We start from the raw sequence: 5,591 nt of genomic DNA on the forward strand, positions 1-5,591 counted from the left end.
CCACGGGCTTTTTATGAGCCTGAGCTCAGGGCACTGACTCAACCTGCACAGCCTCCCTCGGGTCCCCTGGGTGCCCCAGTCTGGCCTGCAGCACAGCAGGGGATGCAGGAGCGCAGCTCTGGGCATCCCTCAGGTGCAGCTGGGCAGGTGCCAGACCTTGTGATTCTCCTCCTGCTTCACTCTGATCCCTGGGACCATCCTGGGATGGACCCGTGCCCAGGAGGTGCCATGGATGGGGTATGGGCTCTGTCAAACCCCAGTGCAGAACAGGGGAGCTCTGAGCAGCCTGGTCTAGTGGAGGATGTCCTTGCCCATGGCAGGGGGTGGAATGAGAAGAGCTTTAAGGTCCCTTCCAACCCCAACCATTCCAGGATTTTATTTTATGATTCTGTGAAGCCAGTGCTTCTATGCTCACCTGGATGGAAAACACCTACATTTCTCTTAAACATATTTTCAGGATTCACCAGGAGATTAATTAACTGCTTGCAAACCCCAGACATTAATTATTGATTATTAAGCCAGTGCATGGTGATCCATGGTCTTAGACATGGCACAGCCACATTCTTCCAGCCTTCAGGAACCCCAAAACTGCTTTGGAGTTCATTGTGTGAGGAGGAGGAGCAGTCCTGGAACGTTGACCTCAACATAAAGTGGCAGAATTTCTCAGGTCAGAAGGGACCTCAGGAGGTCTCCAGTTCAACTTTCTGCTCCAAGCAAGGGCAGCTGCAAGATCTCATTGTCCAGTAGGGCTTGAAAACCTCAGAGGATGGAGACAGTACAGTTTTCCTGGGAAAGCTGCTGGTGACTGGCTGCCTCCATGGAAAAAAGTGTGTCTTTATCACCTGAGCTTCTCTTAACTTACCTCATACCTGTTGTCTCTCTTCCTCTCACCACACACTGCTCTGAAGAGCCTGGCTGTCTTCTCCATCACCTCCTCACAGGTACTGCATGTTTGCTTTAGGCCCCTCTGAATCCTTCACTCCTCAAGGACAAATCTCCCACTGCTGTTCTCATCATCCTGGAAAGGGGAGGAACTACCTTCAGAAAGAAAAGAGAAAAAACAAAGAAAGAAAAAATAAAAATAAAAAGATGAAACAAGATTACAAAAAAGAAAGAGAACTACCTCTAACTCTTGTGACCCTCTTCACTCCAGGCCCACTACAAGTGACAGCAAATGAGGGGATTCTATCCCATCATACTCTGGGCTGCTCTAAGAATCAGGAACAATAAATCAACTGACTTCAGTCCAGGATGTTCCCATCTCTTTGCTGGCACCAGATAACACAGGGCTGGGAATATTCCCAGCCTGGAACACCTCTGAAGGAAAAGAAACTGCAGCCTGCAAGGCAGGGAAGCAGAGATCCTTAACAGGTAAAACAAGGGAAAAGGAGGTCCAGAGTCTCAGGTAAATCTGTTAATCCCACAGTGCTTTCATTGTCCATGCTGCTCCTGAGGAGCCAATGCCTGAATGCACAAAGGGTCTGCACAGGGAAGCAATTGCTGCCTGATCAGCCTCTTGGCCTGGCTGAAGCTTCTGCCCTGTGCTGATTTCACAGACCCTCAGCACGAGCCAAACCCAAAAATCAGTGCTGCCATGGTCAAGGTGAGCTCTCCAGGAGGTGAGCTACATCTTTTTCCAGGCTGACAGCAAGATGAAGAGGGGCTGGAGGCTCAGGAGGTAGCTCCATCCATCAGGAGCAGATCTGGTATCACCACCATCAGCCACATTCCCCTGCCTCCAGCAGTGTCCCTGCAATGTCTCCTCAACCAGCACTGACCAAGGCCAGCCCTGGTCACAGAGGCAGCAGCTCCAGCTGTGGACAGGCAGGCTGGAGACTGGAGGTGAGCAGGGGTGTAGAAGGTGTGATGGAAACAGGAGGTTAAGAGCATGTGGAGGGCAGGTGGAGTGGGGAGGAACAGGACATAGCCAGAGGTGACCAGGCTAGAGTGACCACGAGCTTTGTGCCTGCTGGACAGGACCAGCTCCCACAACAGAAAGCCACTGGGAGCAGACACAAAGGTGAGAACAATCCAGGAAACCCTTGGAAGCCACCAGGAGACCTAAAGAGGGTCAGGAGATTGTAGGTCTCATCCCGAGCTACTCATTAGCCACAAGGACTCCGGCCTTTCAACCAGGCTAATTACTGATTGCTCCAAGGATAACACTTCCCACAGCTGCTAAACTTGCTGACACTGGGCCCTGGATGTCTTCTATTCTGGGAAGGGGGAGTGGAGTCTCCTAGTGTGAACTTGTGGAGCTGGGCAAAGCCACACTGGAGCAGAGATAAAGTCAAGGACAGCTGCAGCTGCTTGGCAATCGCTCAAAATGAGCCACGAGTCACTGACTTGGCTATTCTGGGACGAGCTGAAGAGCCAGAGCTGGGGAGAACGAATTCATGGCCTGCTCACACAGAAATGCACTGCAGCAAGCCTGGACCTGACCAGTGCCCCAGCACATTTGTCAGGGACCTGATGGGAGGCTGCAAAGCTCTGTCCCTGGTCACCAGCAAGGAGCTGTGGCTGCAGATCTGCCTTGGGACTGATCTACCAGAGCTCACAGGTCTCCAGCAGGGGAGCACCACGCAGCTCCCCAAAAGTCACAGAGAGAAATCGCTGCTTTGAGAACTTTTCAACCCTTCAGGTTGCCTGAAATTGGGTCAAAGCCTTTGCCCAGGGCTGCCATGCCTGAGAATAACTGCTGCTAAAGCTTCTAGAGAACCTAGCAGAGGTTTCCCAAGTCAGAATTTACTGGGGAATGGGGTGGATGAAGCCTGTGATATTCCCTGAATCTGCAACCAGTGACCAGAGTAATCCTCTCAAATCTTTGCCGAAGGCAAGGAACCTGAATTGGAACCTGAAGTGTTGATGTGCTGTATTTCCCAGCTTTGGGTGACAGCACTGGGCTGGGAGGCTCTGATGTGGCCCAGCAAAGGTTTGTTCCCTGCCTCCAGTACTGCCAGCATTGCTGGGACTGACCTGACCCTCCACACAGCCCAGTGCAGGTCACCTCCAGAGCTGCAAGGCTCAGCTAGACAATTAAGCTCGTTGGGAGCTCACCCAAAGGACACCGGGCCTTTTGAGGTCACTCACTGCATATGCTGGAAAGCAGATATGATCTCATTAGGCAAATATTTATGATCAATATTGTCCACACTCTGGCAGTGAGCAGCATCACTTGGAGCTAGAAGCTCTCCAGGGATGGATGTGGGTTCACAGAAGAGCCTGGGCTGAGCGTGAACCTCTGCTCACCTGGCTTGAAAACACCTACATTTCCCCTAAACATTTTTTTTCCACGATTCACCAGGAGATTAATTAGCTGCTTGGAAACCCCAGACATTAATTATTGATTATGCAAAAGATTTTGTTCATCACAGTTGCTGAGCTTGTCAGTGCTGAGGACATCAGGATGGAGAGGAAGTCTGGATGGGCCCTGGATTTGCCAGCAGTTTCCCATGGTGGGGCCTCTCCACAAGGTAGAACAGCTCCAAAACAGGAGCCAAGCGTGGCAGCGAGAGCCCAGCTCAAACCCAGCTGCCCTGAGGGCAGGGAACTGAGGCACAGGGCAGCATGACCCGTTCAGGGAGCAGACACGGCACCCCTGCACCCTGGGGCGCCTGAGCCCAGCTTGGCAGATATCCAGCATCGCCTCCCCGGCAGGGGCACGGCGGCTCCCCGGGCACAGCGCGGTGCCAGCAGCCCTCAGCAGCCCTCAGCAGCCCCTCAGCAGCCCTCAGCAGCCCTCAGCAGCCCCTCCTGGCCCCGGCTCCCCGGGCAGAAGGAGCCGCAGCCGCGGCGAGCGCGGGTGGCAGTGATAAAGCCCCTGCAACGCCCGGCAATTAATCTTGCGGAGCGGTGAGTCAGAGTCACCCGGAGCTGCCTCCCCTCACCCAGAGCCAGCCACCGCCGTCTCCAGAAGCTCTCGGCTCCAGGGACCTGCAGATGCCACCTGGCTGGGGAGAGGGATTTTTTTATTTTTGTGCTGTGCCATCACTGGATGCCCTCCGGACCTCCAGGGAAACAAAACCCACCGACAGCCGCATGTGCCCGCCTGTCTCTGCGGAGGAGCGGGGTGCTTTACTCCAGCTTCTCTGGCCATCAGGAAGGCGAGAGGCAGATGCCATCCTCATGATAAAGCCCATATAAAAAAGGTGTCAAAAGCCAGAGGGGAGGAGGAGGCAGGAAGGACTTAAATAAAGCCCCCGGGAAGGAACGGGTATATTTAACTCCCACCAAGAAAATGTCCCCGCACATTTCTCCCCTGTCCCCACCCCCCAAATCTGCGGTGCTCCCCAAACTTTCCCAAGCTTTCCCGGGGAAAAGCCTCTTCCCGCCTTGCCCTAGGCATGAATGCAGTTTGCAGTTTTAACAGCAGATGTCTCTCCTATTATGATTTATAAAAATGCTTAAAATAAATAATGCAAACATATTTACAGGAATGAATTCCTGCTCCTGAGCGCGTTTGTCACTCGGAGGCTCCCGAGCAGGAGCGCCTCGCCGCCTGAGTGCCTCCCGCACAGCCTCCGCTGCCCCCCCGCCGGCGCTGCGGCGGCTGCCAGCAGCCCAGGGCAGGGTGGCCAAATCCCAAATCCCCCCCATCCCCTCCCCAAACCCCGGGTCTGGGCCCACACCGGCGTTTCAATACAAATGTTGTATAATCAACGTGTTAAATATTTAAAATGGTCGTGCAGGAGAGCTGCCCGGCGGTGCCTGATTTCACACATCCTGACAATTTCACGGACCTCTGGGCTTACGTTTCTTGGCAAATAATGAAAGGCGGTGGGAGCCCCCTTCCTCGAAGGGCGCGCTGGGGAGGTTTGCCCTGGCCGCAACTCCTCCAAACGCGATGCGACTCGCGCAGCGCCGCTCCCACCTCCGCGCCCAGCCATGTCCAATGCTTTTAAGCGTGACCTTCGCGCGGGGCGGATGCAGCCGTCACGCCGCCGAGGTGACTCAAAGGCAGAGCGGGGGGCCGGGGAGGGGGGCACGGCCGGGGGCAGCTGCCTTCAGAGCCGGCGCTTCCAATGGAGCAACTTTTTTTTTCCATGGCCGCTCCCGCAGCCGCGCTCTTTCCGGCGCGGTGCACACAAAGAGCCGGCGTACCTGCGGTGATGCGAGTGGCCCAATTACCGCTCCGCACCCGGCCTGCCCGTTTCCATAGCTTCACAGCACAGCGCTTCCCTCTCCCGAGGCCATCGGAGCAGGACCCGGCATCTTATCAGCGATCATCCTGCCACGCAGCGCTCCTCCGGGCCCTACCTGCCGACGGCCAGTCTCGCTGGCAACGCAGGATAATATCTTTTCCCACCAGAGCCGGGCGATTATTTCTTCCCGCTGTAATTTTGTCTTGCTTCCAAAGCCGCTTGCATAACCGGTGCCGAGGAAGCAGAGCACAAAGCAGGGCAGCTACAGGAGCTCCCGAGCAGGGGATGGGGTGAGAGGCTGTCCCGACCCTGAGGACACCCCGAGAGGCTCTGGTGCTTCAGTCCTGCCGAAGGAAGGGTGACAGGAGGCATCAAAAAGGACTAATGTGTCTCCCTGGCCAAACCCCACTGGCAAGCTGTGAGGCTGAGCCGAGAGGATAGGGAGGTGGG

The 5,591-nt window shown here is 55.2% G+C and overlaps 1 long non-coding RNA gene across 2 annotated transcripts; it reads right to left on the reverse strand.

The window, feature by feature from the left end:
- Positions 1 to 405: 405 nt before the first annotated feature.
- LOC120498690 lies at positions 406 to 5,221 on the reverse strand. 2 transcript variants are annotated; one of them, XR_005626711.1, is made up of 3 exons: positions 5,101 to 5,221; positions 863 to 1,038; positions 406 to 758 (listed from the first exon to the last, which is right to left on the reverse strand). It is a non-coding gene; the product is annotated as an uncharacterized LOC120498690 (long non-coding RNA). The 2 variants fall into 2 exon arrangements; XR_005626710.1 differs by having other exon boundaries at positions 406 to 786.
- Between the last annotated feature and the right edge of the window lie 370 nt (positions 5,222 to 5,591).

Source organism: Passer montanus, unplaced genomic scaffold (assembly GCF_014805655.1).
Source record: "Passer montanus isolate IOZ18808 unplaced genomic scaffold, ASM1480565v1 scaffold15, whole genome shotgun sequence".
Taxonomy (NCBI): domain Eukaryota; kingdom Metazoa; phylum Chordata; class Aves; order Passeriformes; family Passeridae; genus Passer; species Passer montanus.